The sequence below is a fragment of the Ursus americanus genome, chromosome 12 (assembly GCF_024610735.1).
Source record: "Ursus americanus isolate L20-20 chromosome 12, mUrsAme1.1.p, whole genome shotgun sequence".
Classification (NCBI taxonomy): domain Eukaryota; kingdom Metazoa; phylum Chordata; class Mammalia; order Carnivora; family Ursidae; genus Ursus; species Ursus americanus.
In genome coordinates this window covers 2,018,408-2,039,218 of record NC_142138.1, presented here as the reverse complement: position 1 = coordinate 2,039,218, position 20,811 = coordinate 2,018,408, and the positions used below count along the sequence as shown (strand labels likewise).

Here is a 20,811-nt window from a genome sequence, read left to right as displayed (position 1 = left end):
TCGATTGGCTGAGTCTAGGGCAGTGCTCGCTCCCCCGCTGGGGGTCAGGGAAAGCAAGCAACCAACAACACTCTGGCTTTTGAGGCTGGAGGTGAGGCACTGCCTTCCATCAAACTTTACTGTGCTAGAATCCCCAGGCATAGGAAACAGGTGTTAATGCCGGCAGCCATAGGCAGAAATCAAGGTAAGGCCCAAAGGGATGATGGGGCACAGACCACTGCTACTACATTAGCAATGCACTGAACCCTCGAAGCCTCAGCCGGACAAGGATAGCACCCACCACATCACAGGTGAAGGGATTAGAGATTATGGATAAAAGGCACCTGGAGAGTCCGTGTACAGAACGCGTGCAGTAAGTCCTTGCACTCTAATGCCCGAGAGAGGAGTTATTCCCAATTTAAAGGTCACGACACTACGGTTTAGCAGGGCTGAGGGACTCGCTGAAGGTTTGACAGAGACCGGTGCGGAGAGGATGTGCAGCCGGGGCTGCCCGACTCAGAAGTCTAGGTCCTTCCACAGCACAAAGCTACTGGTCTAGCTGGAGAGAGGAATGACTGGCCTGAAGGAGATGGGCAAAATCCAGACCAACAGACGCTGAGGAAGACAAGGTGGCAGGAGCTCCATGAAGGCCAAGATGAGCATGGGCAGAATGGAACACCTCCCTGGGTGACACATTATCCCTAGAATGTAACACTCCCTAATTTCCTTTCCTACAAGTTTTCTTGAAAAGAGAAAAAAGAGTAGTTACAGCTCATAAAACCAACAGCCTCTCTACAGATCTCTGTTACAAATTTCAGTAAGCAGCTTTTTTTATCTCATATATCAAAATCTGAGGACACTCACAGAAGCGTGAGCACATGTAACAGTACACGTAACATAAGCCTTAACAGAAACAGCAGTTGAGAATGACTCCAACGACTTTTAAGAGGTGAAAACATGCCCCATACCTCCCCCAAATTCACCACCCACATAATCCATTCGTAGGTCTAACTTCTGATCATTCCAGGCTGAAGCTCACTTGGAAGCAAACCCTCACTTAGAGTCCCCGGGCATGACATCTTTTCTTCCTGCCCCCAGGCATCTTCGTAGAATCTGTAAGGACATCAAGGATCAGATTCCAGAGCTCCTGATGAAGAAGCAGGGCTGGAACTTGGAGCTGGGCCCCTTGGATGTCAAGAACCCACTAATCAGCCTCAGGAAAAAGGGTGAAGCAGGAGGGGTGGAGAAGGAAGAGGGAGTGGACTCTGCCAGGAACAACAACTCAGCCCCTCTACACCTTCCTTTTCCAAGTCATTCTGTATTCATCACTGAACATTAGTCTTCCTGCTTGACAGACAAGGAGTTCAGGCCCCAAGAGTGAGTTGGACCCAGCATGCAAGTGGAAGAGTCCAGATCAGATGATAGTAAGAATAGCCTTCATTACTCAGTCTCCATTTGCAGATACTGAGCCATACATTCATTTTCTAACTAACCCCCCCCACAAACACCCTCTATGAAGTAGACACCACTATCATCTCCATATTACAAATGAAGGAATTATGAACTAGAAAAGTTATTTTTCTAGAAATTCCTCAAATGACCAAACATAGTTTCCATATAACTCAAAATTCTATTCCTAGGTAAGAAATGAAAATATACATGCACATAAAAATTAGTACTTGAATGCTTATAGCAGCATTTTTCATAGTAGCCAAAAGGTAGGGGCGCCTGGGTGGCTCAGTCGGTTGGGCACCTGACTCTCAATTTTGGCTCAGGTCATGATCTCAGGGTTGTGAGATCGAGCCCCATGTCAGGCTCCAAGCCCAGCATGGAGCCTGCTTAGGATTCTCTCTCCCTCTGCCTCCCCGCAATTTGTGCTGGATCTTTCTCTCTCTCTAAAAAAATTTTTTTTCTTAAGTCAAGCAGAGAAAGACAACTATCATATGGTTTCTCTCATCTGTGGAACATAAGAACTAGGAAGATCGGTAGGGGAAGAAAGGGATAAAGAAAGGGGGGTAATCAGAAGGGGGAATGAAGCATGAGAGACTATGGACTCTGAGAAACAAACTGAGGGCTTCAGAGGGGAGGGGGGTGGGGGAATGGGATAGACTGGTGATGGGTAGTAGGGAGGGTACATATTGCATGGTGCACTGGGTGTTATACACAACTAATGAATCATCGAGCCTTACATCGGAAACCGGGGATGTACTGTATGGTGACTAACATAATATAATAAAAAATCATTAAAAAATTTTTTTTTCTTTAATTAAAAAAATAAATAGCCAAAAGGTAGAAACCTCCCAAATGTCCATCAACTGACAAATGGATAAATGTGTAGCAGTTGTACAATGGACTGTTATGCAGCCACACAAAAAGAATTAAATACTGGCATACTAGAACACGGACGAACCCCTAAAACATCATGTTAAGTGAAAGAAGCCAGTAACAAGAGACCACATATTATGATCCATCTATATGTAATGTCCAGAGGAGGGAAATTTATGAGATGGAAAGCAAATCAGTAGTTGCTTGGTTGCGGGGGGGGGAGTGAGAGCTAAAAGGTACAGGGTTTCTTGAGGTAATAAAAATGAAAACTGACTACGGTGAGGTTGAATAGATGACTATACTAAAAACCACTGAATTATGTATTTTAAATGGGTGAAATGTATGGTATGTGGATTATATCTCAAACAAGCTGTTTAAAAAAAAAGAAAAGTTATTTTGTTCTAAGTTGCATAAACAGATATTTCTCTATGGTGCCCTGCATGTCCACACAAATTTAAAGTTTTCATCTAACAGGTAAATTAAATCAAAAGATCTCCCAGATCCCCCATAATTAAAAAGTGAGCCAGTACAAACCAGAGCCAGACCTAGTATTTGTCTTTAAAAGCATTTAACTCAAAAGAATCAGAATGCTGTTTCTTCCTTGAGCCTCTGGCTGTCTGAAGGGTTTCTATTCAGTACAAGGGGTCTGGCCCTGCCACCTCTCCAAGACTAGAGAAGAAGGAAACAAGCTCTCTAGTGACAGCACAAGGAGGTGCAAATTGACTTTAGGAAGCATGTTCACCTATATACCTGGGAAGATTGGGAAATTGTTTTCATCAGAAATGGTCTCATCTTGGTGTCCCATGGGCGTGGAAGTGGAGAAGTGAGGGTCAGCCATTGCCCCTGAGGCTGTTCTGCACCTAGCAAGTAGCTGGGACAGAAGCTTTTCAGGAGTAGCCAGTGCAATGGAAATGCTGGGTCCCTAATGGGTGGTGGCACCAGAGTAGGACTTCTAGACCAAACTTGGCATCCTGAGCTACCCAGAAGAGAAGGGTAATTCAACAGAAGAGCTCTGACCTAATAGTGCATCACCACCGGCATGCCACACTCCACCCCAAGGAGGAAGGTAGGGAGTGTTCACGGACAGAAAGTGTCCTCAAGAACATGGAACCCAGCCCCTATTTTTAAAATAGGGAAACTGAGAGACAGCCAGAGAGAGAGGGAACACAGCAGGAGAGTGAGAGAGGAAGAAGCAGGCTCCCAGCGGAGGAGCCCGATGTGGGACTCGATCCCAGAACGCCGGGATCACGCCCTGAGCCGAAGGCAGACACTTAACAACTGCGCTACCCAGGCACCCCTATGGACTCTGGGAAACAAACTGAGGGCTTCAGAGGGGAGGGGGGTGGGGGAATGGGATAGGCTGGTGATGGGCAGTAAGGAGGGCACGTATTTCATGGTGCACTGGTTGTTATACGCAACTAATGAATCATCGAACTTTGCATCAGAAACCAGGGATGTACTGTATGGTGACTAACATAATATAATAAAAAAACATTAAAAAAATAAATAAAATAAAATAGGGAAACTGAAAAGCCCAGAGGAATTACAAACACAGTCAAGGGAAAGAGAATATAAAGAATTTGCCGGTCTGATTTAAAAAATAGCTAAAGAAAATTTCAGAGGCAAAAACCATAAATGCAATTAGAAAGACAAGGAACAGATTTAATAGGAGGCTAGACTCATTTGGAAAGACAACCAGCAAACTAGAGGAAAAAGCTAAAAGATGACAAAAAAATGAAAACGATGAGAAAGAATTTAACAGCCACAGAGGATAGAGGGAGAATATCCAGTAAAGAACTAATTTGGTATAGCGGGAAAGACCAGAATGGGAAAAAGCAATACTTGAAGAAATAATAACGGAAAATTTTCCAGAATTGATGAACCACCTGAAACAAGAGATGAAGGAAGTCTTGCACATTCCCAAGCTGACTAAGGAAACACGTGCACTCCTGGACACATCATGGTCAAACTGCTAAGCACACACACACACAACAAACATGTTAAAAGCATCCAGAAAAGAAAGAACACCCACCAAGGAGTCAATTAAATTGATAGCTGAATTCTCAATAGCAACACCACAATACACTGGAATATTACCTGCAAAGTTCTTTAGAGAAAGTAACAGTCAGCCGAGAGTTCTAGACCCAGCAAAACTATCTTTCAATAATAAGGGTGAAATTAAGACATTTCTAGGGCTCAGTCGGTTGGGCATCTGACTCTTGATTTTGGCTCAGGTCATGATCTCAGGGTGGTGAGACTGAGCCCCACGTCAGGCTCCCACTCTGCACAGTCTGCTTGAGATTCTCTCTCTCCCTCTCCCTCTGCCCCTCCCCCCACTCATGTTCTAAATAAATAGGTAGGTAGATAGATAGATAGATAAAACCTTATAAAAATTTTTTTAAAAAATAAAGACATTTCTACACAACAAAAACTGGACAGGCTTTCCAATGAACAGAACCTCTCTGAAGTATCTTCTGAAGGGTGTACCTCAGGAATAATAAAATGAACACCTGCATGGGGAAAAGGAATAGTGAGCAAATAATACTGTAAGCATGCGGCGAATCTAAACAAACACCAACATTGTTCAGACAATAGTAACTATGACCAAGTTTTACTGCTAAAAGTTTTTTTTTAGTTTTTTCTTGTTTTTGGTGGGGGGGAAGCCAGAGGAAAAGGGAGAGAGAGAATCTTAAGCGGGCTCCATGCTGAGCTCAATCTCACTACCATGAGATCACGACCTGAGCCAAAATCAACAGCTGGATGTTCCACTGACTGAGCCACTCAGGCGCCCCTCTTACTGTTAAAAGTTTTAAGGTAGAACCAAATTCCTGGACAAAAATAACCTATAAGTCGAGACGAAAGTGATGTGAGAAAAAAATATACCGTGTCTCTGTAAAAGAAGTAACATTGTACAGTTCATACCAAGATAAAGACTTAGTAGAGTTAACTGAACTTCAAAGATTTAAAACCCTGTGACAGATTACTTACCCATCTCTATTATCCGCCTCTTCATTAGTAATAGATCCCTACACTGTTTAAAGATTTTATTTTTAAGTAACCTCTACATCCAATGTAGGGCTCAAAACTACAACCCCGAGACCAAGAGTCACACGCTTCACTGACTGAGCCAGCCAGGCGCCCCAGATCCCTGTTCTGCTGAAATGGCAACGTGCCCAGCTAAAACCCCACATTTCCCAGCCTCTTTTGAGATAAGCATGGCTAATGAAATATAAACCAAGTTACTGGATAAAGCATCTAGAAAAGCTCCTTAAAGGGAGATGCCTCTGAGGGAAAGGGCTCCCTTTTTGTCCCTTGCTCTTTCCCTTCTCCTTGTCTACAACTCAGATGAGATGGCTAGAGCTCCAGCAACCATTTTGTGACCATAAGACAATATCCAACTTAAAACATTAGGAAAAACAAACAATAGAATAAACATAAGGAAAACAGAAGGAAGGATTTAATAATGATATTAATAAATATCTAATTAATAAATATATTGATTACAAAATAAGACATTAATATTAATACATGCAAGAGCTTTTTAAAATAAAACATATAAGTTACTAACTAACCTATTCAAGAAAAAATAGGAAGAAGCACAAATGCATAACAAAAAAAATGAAAATGGGATATCACTAGTATGGAGTAACTAAAAGAATAATACCTAGACTACTTTTCCCAGTGATATGCAAGTAAATTTGATACTTGAACAGATTATTCTCTCAGAAAATGAAAATTAACAAAACTGGCCTTAGGAGAGACAAGAAAGTTTAAACAGAACAATCACAATAATAAAAATAAATAAAGATGTAAAAAGGCCAACCCTCCCTCAAAGAGCACCAAACCCTGATGTTTTCACATAATTTTACCAAACCTTCAGGAAACAGATAATTCCAGTGCTATGTGAACTGTATCACAGTGAAGAGGAAAAATAATAATAGGACTTTAAAAAAGGGTAATAATTAGAGATACAATAGAAGTTTTTCTTATCATAAGAGAATACTATGAATAACTTTATGGATAATTGATCAAAAGAACAAGTTTATTTAAAAATATAATTTTTAATAAAATAAAATAAATTAAAAAATATGAAATGGGCAATTTCATAAGAATATAATTTACTGGGGCACCTGGGTGGCTCAGTCGGTTAAGCATCTGCCCTCAGCACAGGTCATGATCTCGGGGTCCTGGGATTGAGCCCCACATCAGGCTCCCTGCTCAGCAGAGTGTCTGCTTCTCCCTCTTCCTCCACCTCTCCCCTGCTCATGCTCTCTCTCTCTCTCTCAGATGAAATCTTTTAAGAAGGAAAGAAAGGAAGGGAGGGAGGGAGGGAGGGAGGGAGGGAGGGAGGGAGAGGAAGGAAGGAAGGAAGGAAGGAAGGAAGGAAGGAAGGAAGGAAGGAAGGAAGGAAGAATATATTTCACCAAGAGGCATCTGTCTGGCTCAGTTGGTAGAGCGTGCAACTCTTGATCTCAGGGTTGTGGGTTTGAGCCCCATGTTGGGTGTAGAGATTACTTAAAAATAAAATCTTAAAAAAAAAAAAGAATATAATTTACCAAAACCAATTGAAGAGAATTTTTAAAACCTACATTAATCTATAACCTTTAAATACATAGAATGAATAGTTGATAATAACTTGTTTCTTTCAAAAAAAGGCCCTGAAATTTTTAAAGCTAACTTCTGCCAAATATTCAAGTGACATATGGTCCTAACTTCATACGAAGTAGTCAAAAAAAATTTTTTTTAAGGGAATGCTCTCAAATTAGATGGCCATTCTACTTTGCTACCAAAATCAGAAAGAGAAACTTGAAGAAAGAAAAGCTATGGATCAAACTTGCTTATGAACAGAGATGTAAAGAGCATTGATATATTAGCAATCCATTTCCCATGTATACAAAAAAAAAAATCTCTTAGCAAATAAGGTTTAAAGGAAACTTCCTCAAGCCAAAGGGTATCCCCTAAAAACCTATAGCAAACATCAAACTTCATGGTGAAACATTATATATAATCCCCCTAAAATCAGGGATAAGACAAAGATGCCCACAACTACCACTTCTCTTTACAGTCTTCTAGTTGTCCTAGCTAGTGCAATAAGATAAGAAAAACAGATGTAAAGTATAAGAATTGGTAAGTAGGAAACAAAACTGTTAGCATTCACAGATAATCCACTGTTTATGTTGACATTATATCATTGTCTACAAACCCCAAGAGGAAATGAAAGTCTAAAAATTATTAGCATTATCAAAGTCATTGAATATGGGTCAATATACAAAAACAAGTTATATTTCTATTCCAGCAAAAATTTTAAGATAGAATTTTTTAAAGATATAATTTAGAATTGAATTTCAAATATCTACAGCTAAATCTGACAAAAATTGTGTAAGACCCTTACACAGAAAAGAGTAAGACATTTTTGAAAGAAATTTTAAAAGACCTAAAGAAATGGAGGGATATGTAAATGTTCATAGATTGAAATATTTAGTTTTGTGAAGATAGCATTTCTCCCCAATTAATTCGTAGTTAATGGACTCCAAATCCAAATTCCAAGAGTGCAGGCACGTGAATGCATGTGTATGTAAGTAATTCGACAAGCTGATGCTAAAATGTGTGTGCAATTGCAAGGGGCCAGGAAGAGCCAACAACATATCCTTGAAGAAAAGGAGTAAGATGAGTTGACTTGCTCATTTTGGGATATTATGGGATATTGGGATATTATGACTTCATCTAAAGCTACAGTAATTAAGACTGTATGGGACTGGCATTGAAACGGGCAAATAGACTAACGGAATAAAATAGAAAACCTAGAAAGATGCATGACTTATAACCACTGAGAAGTGGAGGAAGGATGGTCTTTGCACTAAATGCAACTGACACAAGTAAGTACGTATGAAGGAAATAACGTGCCTCCTACTGCACATAATACACAATCAAATCAACTTCAGACAAAACTATAAAGCTTTTAGAAGGTAACATAAGAGAATATCTGCATTTCACTGGGGTAAGGAAAGATTTCAAAAGCAGAAAACAAAAGCATTAACTGTTGATAAATTCGACAGCACTGAACATAAAACTTCTATTTATCAAAAGATATTTTCAAAAAAGTAAAACGCAAGTCAAAGGAGAGAGAATAACTTGAAATACATGTATCAAAGGATCTGTATTTAAAATATATAAAGAATTTAGGGACGCCTGGGTGGCTCAGTCAGTTAAGCATCTGCCTTCAGCTCAGATCACGATCCCAGTGTTCTGGGATCGAGTCCCGCATCGGGCTCCTCGCTCAGCAGGGCGTCTGCTTCTCCCTCTGCCTGCCACTACCCCTGATTTCCAAATCAGAGACAGCCTTAGATGGACCGTGCCTGTTTCAACACTCTACAGCAATGTGTTTGGCCACAAGGATAAAGTCACAGGAATCACAGGCAAAATTCACAGATCAAGTCGCTGAACTCAAGACAATCATAAACGTTCAATGGTATTCTACGCTAACTTACTGCTTCTTCGCAAGAGCTACCTCTGATTTATGCGACACTGAGAACTGATACATGTTGCGCACAGGCTTTAACAGACTCAGGATTTAAAACAACCTCAGATTTACAGTATCTTCTATCTTTGGAAAGAGTTGAATCTCGTAATTCAGGGCCGACTTTTTCCGCAGGTTAAGACACATCAGAGAGAGACACTCTGTCCATAGAGCAATCAGGATTCCTGCCCAGTAACTGGTCCATGAAGTCACTAGTGGTTACAAAGTCTTGCTCCCTACTGGCCACATTAACTGTTTTTCCTGAGAGTAAGTTTTCTGGTTAGTAATAAGATTGGACTGTTGCTGAAGTCCTTCCCACAAGAGGGACATCTGTAAGCTCTCTCCGCTGTGTGGGCTCTGTGATGTCCAGAAAGCAATGCATTGCAGCTTAAGCTCTTCCCACGCTGGCAGCAACCACGGGGCTTCTCCCTTGAGAGCAGCGACCTTCCACGGAAGCCCCGACCACCTTCTAGGCACTTGGGGCCTCTCCCCAGTGTAAAGGCCCTGTGGGTCTACAGAACTCTGGCTGAAGGTCTTCCCAAACTCACAGCACTTGTAGAGCTTCTTCCCCCTGTGCGACCCCGGTGGCTGGTGAGGCTGAGCTCTGGCTGAAGGACCACCCACACTCAGGGCACTTTCCTGGGCTTCTCTCCAGTGTGAGTCCCTTGCTGTCTAATTAAATTTGAGCTGTCACTGAAACTTTTTTCACAGTCTGGGCAATGAGAGTATTTCTCTCCTGTGTCGATCAGCGGATGCTTCCTTAGGAACGTGTGAGCTCTGAGTGACACTCGGTCCACACTCAGAACGTCTATACAACTCTACACAGGACCCCTCCTGGTTTGCAAATGACCTTAAGCTGTCCTCTTCCAGGGTGGAGTTTCCCTGCTGATGTTCTGGGGATGTTATTTCGTGTTCAGTTTCAAAGTCTTTTCTTTGATAATACCATATAGAAGCTAAAAATGCCCCAGAAGTCGCAGCGGCATGCACGGAGGGACATGGAATCCTCAACGTCCTGTCCTAACTCAAAAATAGGACCAGTTTCCTGCCCTGCATCCTGGCCACTTCTAAATCGGCCCGAAGCAGAGTTAGCAACAGTGGGGGAGGTGGCGATCGCAGCCCTCACCACTCACCACTCACTGGGCACCCGTTCTGTTCGGTCCCAGCTGCTGGGCTCCAAGCTCAGAGCGCAGCCCCTGCTGCACGGGCACAGGACCCTGGAGCGAGAGTCCGCGCTGGCTTCGGAGGCAGGACACAGTCCTTCCCACGGCTGGCTGTGGCCCCTTTTCTTAGCCAAGTCTTTTTCAAAGTTAAAACATGGAAAGAAGCACCAAGCTTATCTCAATCTATCTTACCCACTAGACCTGAAAAAAAATGTTCTCTTCTGCATTGTCTTCCTTCTCATTTCTGATCTCAAAACTGGACAGAATGAAGAGAAAATTCAGTGATTGTACTTTTTCATTATCTAGGGAAGATCAAGATTAGGATTGAGGCACCCTAACAGTTTTTTGAGGGGCAGGGTGTTTAAAGGATTTCTTACCTTAGGGTTCTGCACACATGAAACCTCAAGATTTAGACTTTTCTTTTTATTTAAAGTGGGGTTTTTCCTGATGATAACAGCCTAGATTCAAAGCCTTACCTGCCTAACATTAGCTGTATAAACCTAGATAATTAAATTTTAGTAATTTAACCTTTTAAAAAAAAATCTACCAAATAGGCATAATATATATTTCTTCATGGAGAGGAATAAATAAACTAACGTATGTGAAGTGTTTTACATGCTCACTAACCCACAGAAGTTCTCAGCAAATGGTTGTTATGATTAAAAATGCCAGCTAGGGGCACCTGGGGGGCTCAGTCGGTTAAGCATCTGCCTTGGGCTCAGGTCATGATCCCAGGGTCCTGGGATAAAGTCCCACTGGGGCTCCTTGCTCAGTGGGGAGCCTGCTTCTCCTTCTGCCTGCCACTCCCCTGCTTGTGCTCTACCTCTCTCTGACGAATAAATAAACAAATAAAATCTTAAAAAAAAAAAAAAGCCAGCTCAATTAGAGAAACGGAAACGAGAGAAAACAGAGCACAGAAAGAGAAAGAACACTTCACGACTCATGCCTCAAGGAAAACATAACCCTGATATTAAAACTGGATGATAGCACACAAAAATAGACCAATTTTACTCATGCGTATAGCTATAAAATTCCTAAATAAAATAAGAGCAAAAAAAAAAATTAAAACCAGTAGAGTTCTAAGAGAAAAATGTCATGCCCAAGAAATGACTGAGTACACCTTTCAGTGTTTCATCGTCCTCATCTGTAAAACAACGTGACAGTAATACAGCACTAGCTGTCTCACAGGTTGTGGTGTGGAGTTGTGCTGAGAACACTGACTGGTTTATAGTAAATTCTTTTTTTTTTTTTTTTTTTTTTTTTTTTTTTTTTAAAGATTTTATTTATTTATTTGACAGAGATAGAGACAGCCAGCGAGAGAGGGAACACAAGCAGGGGGAGTGGGAGAGGAAGAAGCAGGCTCATAGCAGAGGAGCCTGATGTGGGGCTCGATCCCACAACGCCGGGATCACGCCCTGAGCCGAAGGCAGACGCCCAACCGCTGTGCCACCCAGGCGCCCCAGTAAATTCTTAAATGTCAATTATCAGTATCTTCATCACCACCACTAATGCCACCACTGACATGCAAGAATGGCTCAACTTCGGGAAAATAGAAAAACCATGGTCACGAAAATTGTTGTCAAAAAAGCATTTCATAAAACTCAACACCCATTTCTTTCAAAAATGCTTAGCCATCAGAAAAGTGGGGGGGGCAGGGCGGTGGACCTGGGTGGCTCAGTTGGTTAAGTGTCTAGCTCTTGATCTCAGCTCAGGTCTTCATCTCAGGGTCATAAATTCAAGCCCGGCATTGTGCTCCACACTGGGTATGGAGCCTACTTTTTAAAAAAGATTGCGGGGGGCGCACCTTCGTGGCTCAGTCAGTTAAGCCTCCGACTATTGATTTTGACTCAGGTCACGACCTTAGGGTCATGAGATCCAGCCCCACACCAGGCTCCTGCTGACAGCAATCTGCTTGTCCCTCTCCCTCCTTGTCTGCTCCTCTCCCCCACTCTCTCTCTCCAATAAATAAATAATCTTAAAAAAAAAAAAAAAAGTAACCATTTAGAAATACAGTAAGCCGGGGGGGCCCCTGGGTGGCTCAGTCGTTAAGCGTCTGCTTTTGGCCCAGGGCATGATCCCAGGGTCCTGGGATCGAGGCTCGCATCAGGCTCCTCTGCTGGGAGCCTGCTTCTTCCTTTCCCACTCCCCCTCCCTGTGTTCCCTCTCTCGCTGGCTGTCTCTCTCTCTGTCAAATAAATAAATAAAATCTTAAAAAAAAAAGAAAAAGAAAAAAGAGAAGAAATACGGTAAGCCGGCTATGTACCAAAAAACGATAGCAAATGTCATTCTTGGAGGATATATATTATCACTGCTTTTATTTAGTATTTTTCTGGAAGTCCTAGCTAATCACTAAGTCGAGAACAAGAAACAAGAGGTATAAATATTAGAAAATAAGAGGCAAAACTCTCTTTCACTTGCAGAGTATTTGCGGATAATCTAAATAGCCAGAAAAATCTCAGGCAGGACAACCACTGGGAAAGCTATTAGAATTAATAGAAAAAAATTCAGGATGAGCCTTGAAACTGAGGATTCAGTGAGATGGCCCGATACAAAAATAATATATAAAACCAAAGCGTCAGAATGCACGTCAATAAAATAGAGATTATGATATTGTAATTATAAAATAAAACAATACGTGTAAATACAATATTTAGCAAAATGCTTGCCATAGAGTCTGCCCTCGGTACATAAATCACTACAAGAGTTCATTTATTTGAAAAGCTTTCTCTGAAAATAACATTTACATATAGTATGTGATAATTTTGTTTAGACTCGCTGTTTCTGTAAATGAATGGTAAAAACAATCAGACACGTTACATCGTTCAGATCTCATGCTCAAGGCATTTTGCTGCCATCTGGCGACAGTTTATCTAAAAATGACAGTCAAGTTTTGAAAGCTCTTTCAAAACACTAACACTCTGAATTATAGTGGGTCTCATGGCACTTTTTCACCCAGAGACAGACGCTGACCTTACAATCTCAGGAAATCCAGTTGCTAACTACAGACAGAAATTTGAGAGCCAATCTTAGCAAGCAACTTAAGAAAATACTTAAAGGAAAAATCAACTGTCTTTTGCTTCCACTTACTTCCCACATTCCAAAACCTACCCAGAACCAGACGTGGCTAAGAGTTCATCCAGCAAAGGGTATCACTATTCTGGGATGGGAAAAACGGTGCAAGGAAGGGAATCTGGCTGAAGTGGGCTTTGGGATACACGTGCAAGAAGTATGGGCTCTGGAGCCAGGAGGACCTAGATTTGATTCCTTCCATCATCATCATTTACAACCATATGACCCAAAGCAAGTTTCTGATCCTCAACTCACTTTCTTACCTCTAAAATATGAATAGCACCTGCTTGGCAAGGTTACCAGGAGGAAACGTAAAGGTTCAGTCTGTCCTACTCCAAAGCATGTTCTTGTAACACAAACTGGCTCTCCTGAGACTCACACAGGGCAAGGGTGTTGTTATTACGCAGATGTCGCACTGGTCCATACGTAATTTTTCCCACATAAATTGTCATTTTCGGTGCCTGATCTTACACAGTGTGAGATTTGTCAGTATGTGGCATTATAGCAGGCATATCTGTACTTAGCTGACTGCCCCCCCCCAAAATAGGAGCTCTCTTCCCTGTCCTCCAGAAACAGAACTAAAATGCAGTAAGAGGGGAGGTGGGTGGGGGGATGGGATAAGTGGGGGATGGGCATTAAGGAGGGCACTTGATGTGATGAGCACTGGGTGTTATATGCAACGGATGAATCAGTAAATTCTACCCTGAAAGCAATAATACACTATATGGTAACTAACTTGAATTTAAATAAAAATAAATCATCATGCAGTAATGATGATAGCTCATTTATGTAGTATTTACTATGTACCAACGCTTCTAAGTGCTCTATTTATATTGCTGCATTTCATCAACTCTAAGACATCATGAATTTTAAGATGCAACATTATTTTCTGCACCGCTAAGAGAGAAAAAACCCTGCCATTTAAACTATAACACAATGGTTTCTCATCACATTGAATTTTTATTGACTAAGTATTGAAAGAGCTTTCTTAGATTTTTAGTATATATTCCTGCTGTGCCTACATTAAAAGGAAATAAGTGGGTGAAGTGAATAAGTAAAATAAATACGTAAAAGTAGTCCTAAAACTTCTTTATATTCAGAGTCTGACTCTTACGAATTACGTTTTGACTCGGAGTTGTCCATTCACACATTTACAGACAATTTACAATGTATTGCCTTCTCTTCAATTATGAGGATTAGGATACAGCACGTCTTTTAGGAACTAAAAGCCATTTGGTGCTGGGTTGCTGTGGCTCCCCCTGCAGGAACGCTGCGGAGTACATTCCATTTATCATCTTCCTACCCCTCCTCTCGACCATTTTCTTCCTGGGAGTTAAAATGGCCACCCACTATTATCTGCAAGATCATCTTCCAACCCCCTGACTCCCTTCTGTGAGTTTTGATGTTCAAGTTTTTAATATTTGCAAACACACAGATAATGATTTTATCCCTACTGCCACCTAGCCAACAAAGACTGTAAGTTGTCTGTCATCAACTTCAAGAAATATTCCATTTTTGGGGTGCCTAGGTGGCTCAGTCATTTAAGTATCTGCCTTGGGCTCGGGTCATGATCTCAGGGCCCTGGGATTGAGCCCGCATCAGGCTCCCTGCTCAGTGGGGAGTCTGCTTCTCCCTCTTTCTCTCCCTCTTCCCCTCCCCACCACTCATTCTCTCTCTCTCTCTCCCCCCCCCAAATAAATAAAATCTTAAAAAAATAAAAATTAAAAAAAAAAGAAATATTCCATTTTCAAAGGTCTAAAACATGGGAAAAAATGTGCATGCAAAAAAAAAAAATCAGTAAAATGGGTAACATTTAATTCTTACAATAACCCTATGGCATATAGATGCCACTGTTGTCTTCATTCTATAAATGAACTAAAGCACGGAGAAGTTAAGCAACTTGCCTGGGATCACAGAGTTTATCAGTAGTGCTAAGGTTCAAATCCAGGAGTCTGGCCCCAGAGCCTATGCTTTTAAGTAGCACTCTGCTTCAGAGCTCTATTCCTAGTTCATCAAAATTTTGCTCTAAAATATCCAAGAAGCAAACATTTACACCATTCCCCTAAGTCATGCTACATGATGAAAATCATAATTAGAAACCCCAAGGCCTTTTGCAAGGTTTTAGTTAATTTGAATATCCATACAGAAGGCCACTGGCAAAACTGCCCAACTTACCACATCTTACAAATCGGAAATGTTAGTCCGTTCTCTCCACTGCTTGTTCTCCAAATGCTCACCTGGGTGCATTTTCCTCAAGGAGGTCACTTCTCTCGAGACTCAGCATTCTCCCCCTCGTTGTTCCAGCCTGGAGAATAATGTAGCTTTTGAAAATGGGATTCCCACATCTGCGGAAAGACAAGAGTTATGACTCATTGTATATAACTTTCCCAGAGCTCTGGGGCTAGACCCAAGGATCAGGGATGAGCTGAGACAAAAGATCACGTGAAGCAATTCAAATGAGCACTACTTAGTCTTGGATGAAATATTCTCCCGTAGACATTAGGACTTTTTTTCTGACGCAAATCTTCAATTAATGTCTATCTTCCTCCAGAAAACTCTAAGCTCTATGAAAGCAGGCGTCACGTTGCTTTTCTCACCATTATATCCCCAGCACCAACAGCAGGATGTGAGGCAGTGCTATGTAAAAACTAAGTAAAAACTGAAATTATTATTAAACACATTTTCTCAGACATATTTGCTTTCTAAATCAAGACCATAAGGAAGGGAAATTTTTAGATACGCAGACTGCCAAGAACTTAAAAAAAACAGATGGAATAACACAGATCCCTCCAAACTTTAGTCAACTGAATACACCAGAGGTTATCAAACTTGCTTACCCCTCTAAGCAGCCAAAAAAAAAAAAAAAAAATCTGAAATCACACTGTCTACATAAACATTTTTTATTACTGCAACACACACATCGAGTCTCACTCAACCAGCTTCCCTAAATGCCTCTTACAGAAACTTCAGAAGCCAGAGAAAGTCAACTTCTGGAGCTGAGTGGGGGACAGGAGGCTAGATACATCCCCAACACAGAGAAGATACTTCATACTATGGATTATCAGAAGTGAGGCCAAGGACTTGGAGCCAGGGCTGGGGCCCAATCTTCTTTGCATGTGGCCAAGTTTCCCTATAAAGTTCTAAGGGGGAAAAAAAAGCATTTTGCATATCATTCAAATAGAAAATCATTTGCTTATCTTACAGACCATTGTTATGGGATAAGGACAGCACAACAATCAAAAGATACAAAAAACGAAGGGCACCTGAGGGGCTCAGCTGGTTGGGCACCTGCCTTTGGCTCAACTCATGATCTCAGGGTCCTGGGACCAAGCCCCACATCGGGCTCCCTACTCAGCAGGGAAACTGCTTCTCCCTCTCCCTCTGCTGCTCCCCCTGCTTGTGCTCTCTCACTCTGTCAAATAGGTGCATAAAATCTTAAAAAAAGAAAAAAAAAAGACACAAAACAAAAACCCTAAAACTAAATTCATCACACTTTAACTATAGAAGCAGCCTAAGATCCCTGGATCACAGAACTAGAAATTACATAATTCCTGTTAGTTTCCATTTGAATGTGTATAAACGGAGTTCAAGTCTTGAGGCTTCACTCCTTGCCTGGAATTACCCTGACTGGCCCTCACTGGTGTGTCTTGTTTGACATCTCCTCTTCCGAGGAATCCTGGGAATCCAAGAGCCATGAGGTTTCCTCTCATTCCAACTGAAGAGTAGCATTAGGTTTGAGGTTCTGAAGGCCTGTTAATGTGACATTGAAAGGGGGTAAGAAGTTAAAACAAGATTATCTGGAAAATCAACCCTCTCTCTCGCTCTCTCATTTTCTTTCTCTTTGTCCCTCCCCTCTGCCACCTCCCCAGCCCCACCTCACTACTCAGTGCTTCTCAAAGTTCTCCACTGAAATAGCTGTAAAATGTCCATGTCCGTGTACTCCTACAAAGAGATGAACTCTGGAGAAAAGATGAAGGAACCTTTCTATAAACAGTAAACTCTCATAAAAATCTTTATTTTAATCTCAGGATTTTGTGCAAAGTTTGAAATCTACCTTACTAAATCTGTTTTTCTTAACTAAATATTTTCTGCCCAGGAAGGTGCACCATGGCACACAGCTGCATATCTTTGAAGTTTCAATCGCACCCAATTTGAGAAGTATGTTTCTGTAACATCTATAAAGAATTCTAAGGGCGCCTGGGTGGCTCAGATGGTTGAGTGTATGCCTTTGGCTTGGGTCGTGATCTCCAGGTCTTGGTGTCGAACCCCACGTCCGGCTCCTGGCTTAGTGGGGAGTCTGCTTCTCCCTCTCCCTCTGCCTCTCTGCCCCTGCTTGTGCTCTGTCTCTCCCTCTCTCGAATAAATTTTAAAAATCTTATTAAAAAAAAAACAAAACTCTAGCTGCAATTCCATTAGCACAGTTACCTGTTCACAGTAATCTATTAAACAGGGGGTATTCGATACATGTTTGTTGGGTGAATGGAAAGATGGATGGATATCATTTGGAGAGGTATCCTTCAGATCTGTGAGAAAAACAAACAAACAAACAACAAGTTGTTCTTGACCCAACCTAAGGAAGCCCTAGGGCAACAGGATTGAATATAAAAGCAAAAACAAATAAGCCAAACTGGAACTCATTTAAACCACGTTTTGGGGGGCACCTGGCTGGCTCAGTCAGTAAAGCATGCGACTCTTGATCTCGGGGTTGTGAGTTCAAGCCCCACGTTGAGTGTAAAGATTACTTAAAAAGAAAATCTTTCAAATAAGTAAATAAAAATAAAACTATGTTTTTGGAGCAATCCCAAATGCTTGCCCACCCAGATACAAGCAATCAAAGTATATTTATTAATACCTCTCAAGAATGTTCACGCTGAACAAGTTGAGCCTGGGGGCTCAGTGGGTTAAGCATCTGCCTTCGGCTCAGGTCATGATCCCGGGGTCCCAGGGTCAAGCTCAGCAGGGAGCCTGCTTCTCCTTCTCCCTCTGCCCTTCCCTGCACCCCACCTTGCCCCTCCCCCATGCTCTCCCTCTTTCTCTTGCTGGCTTGCTCTCTCCCACAAATAAATAAATAATAAAATATTTTTTAAAAAGCCAAACTGAATCAAACTCATTAAACTAAAAGAAAAGGTACTGTGAGGAAAAGAGCTTTGAAACAACCTTTCAGATGAAATTAATTTCTACCCTGCAATTCTCCCAGTGAAGAGAGGCAAGAGGCTACCCAAAGCAAGCCCTCCAAAGAAGTCACTTAAAGAAACTCCCAGACCTCCGACTGAGATCTCTGCACTGGCCTTCCCAGCACCAAAAGGTTTTATTCAGAAGCACATTTGATTCTTCCCATTTAGTGTTACACGCTTCAGCTGGTGGATATCTCAGGCAGGAAGGACCGTCAGCCAATTCATCAATCAGGGTACTGTTTATAATTCTCTTATAAAAGGAAACCATTTCCCAATTTAAATAAGTGCCGCAGCCAATTTTTAAAAGACCCCAGTCCAATTTAAACAATATTCTAGCATTAACCTATTCTTGTTATGAAAAGCAAGCACGATAGAAATCATCTGCTCCCGGGCACAAATGACTTTAATAAAGTCAGGGCAGCTCGAGAAAAATGATGGCTCTTGATAACAGATGAGTGAAAAATAATTTGCCTATTAGATGATGGTTTTCTTTCTGCCTTTCTAGTGAGGCCTGCAGAGGAAAGGCAAATGACAAGTACTGTGAGATACTAAAACTCCCCTGTCAGACACAGGGTCAGAATGTCCTCTCTTGTGTCACTTTCTACTGCTCCAAAACACCGATTAGCCCAGTCTCCTGGAGTTCTACTTGTAAGAACTCCTACAGTTCCTGGGCGCCTGGGTGGCTCAGTCCTTTAAGTGTCTGCCTTTGACTCCTGTCGTGATCGCAGGGTCCTGGAATCCAGCTCCGCAAGGGGCTCCCGACTTCTCCCTCTGCTTCTCCCTCTGCCTCTCCCCCTGGCTTGTGCTCTCTCTCTCTCTCGCTCACTCTCTCTCTCAAATAAATAAGTAAAATCTAAAAAAAGAAGAAGAAGAAGAAGAAGACGACGACGAAGAAGAAGACGAAGAAGAAGACGAAGAAGAAGAACTCTTACAGCTCCTAATTAGGCAAATGAATTCTCACCAAAAGAGACCATGTTCCCATAATTCTCAGGCACCATATCCCTACAAAGCTACCTTTAAGCAAGACGCATATACTTCCATTCTTCCTAGAAAAGAGAAACACTCGTATGGTTAAATATCAGTGATTTGTACAATGACTCAAAGACCCCAGTTGTCACCTCAGGGTAGCAAAAGAAAATCAAGGAATAACATCTTCAAAATAGCAATCATAACATCATCTTACATTTATACAGGGTTTATAGCTTTAGAGAATATAGTCACGTATACCATGCCCCCAACTCCTTACCGAAAATTTTCTTGGCACCCCCGCACCCGCTCCACGAAGCGCCCGCCGCACTCCGGGCCACCTGCCGGCCTGACTCACTCCTCCTCGGGGATTGGCCAGCGAGCTCCCGCCCCCAGGAGCCGCGCGGCGAACTGGGAGTTGTAGTCCTTACCGCCGTCCCGGATGGAAGACTGGCCGCGTTGGCGGAGGTCGGAGCCGCCGAGGGGAAGACGGGATGCCGAGAGGTGGACCGGCCCCCATCCCCCCGGACTTGATGTGGGTCCCGCCGTCAAGGCCCGCGGGCACCAGAGCCGGACCATGGGAGCACTGTCTCCCCAGGGCCCAAGCAGTCAACCTGTCGCAGCAACTGGACTTAACATCCTGCCCAGCCCCAATCACTGGCATTCCAGTAACTTCATTATAATCACCTCGTGTTTCTATTCCATTTCCGGAGCACTAAGACCCTTCACATGCTCCTTTCTCAGCTAGAGTTCCGCGAAAGTTTTAAGCCTTTCAGAAAATGATTTGTGACTCTTTTCACAATTCGCTCAAGGATGACGCGTAGCTAAGATCCTTCTAGATGCCCAGTAAAGGCGTTAATTCCTTGCTTACACTAAGATGCCTTATAGCATTAGGGCGCAAATCTCTAGTGGAGATTTTCCCAGCTGTACTGTAAGGCTCTTATCACCCCCATTTTGCCCACGGGCAACTGAAGGATGGAGAAGCAAATGGGTGCTGGGATGGTTAGCATCAAAGCTAAAGCCAAAGGGACAGCATGCATCTGTTTCATTGTTTTGCACCCTTAGACTCCCTCTTAAACTCCTTTATCTACTGCAGAAGTCTGGTCTGAATGGAAATCGAATTCCTTTTTGTCCTACTGCTAGTATTACTAAATTTCTCACTTGTTAGAGCATTTTCACATGCAAGGAGCTTTTATTGACATGACCATTATTTTTTATTGGCTGAGGAAATAAGCCCACTTGCCCAAAGTCACCCAGCCAGCCCATGATAAAACACAGAGGAGAAGCCCCTCCCGAATCCAGCCAAGCACAGTGCACTTTCCCGGCTTTGGTCACCTCTCTGAACTGGAGTCCTGCCCTCCCTCAACTCCCGAGTACTAGAGAGAGTCTACAGCAGCCTTCACTAGGTCCTACAATTTGGAGAGTGTCAGAATCAGAAGAGAGAGCATCAATAATAAAGTAGGGGTTTAATAATTTAGAAGTGCAGTACTCCCAGGAGCTCAGTTCTAGTAAAGCAATACAACAAACACCTGTTTCTTAAATGGATAGCAATTTTTTATGGTGATTCAGGACTGGAAAGTAGCAATTGAACCTCTGCCAATGGATCACTCTGGGAAGAGAG

General features: G+C 42.2%; 1 long non-coding RNA gene across 1 annotated transcript; it reads right to left on the bottom strand.

The window, feature by feature from the left end:
- Positions 1 to 14,839: 14,839 nt before the first annotated feature.
- LOC123793652 (uncharacterized) lies at positions 14,840 to 19,558 on the bottom strand. Its single transcript, XR_006780044.2, has 4 exons — positions 19,471 to 19,558; positions 17,476 to 17,573; positions 16,673 to 16,800; positions 14,840 to 15,395 (listed from the first exon to the last, which is right to left on the bottom strand). It is a non-coding gene; the product is annotated as an uncharacterized LOC123793652 (long non-coding RNA).
- Between the last annotated feature and the right edge of the window lie 1,253 nt (positions 19,559 to 20,811).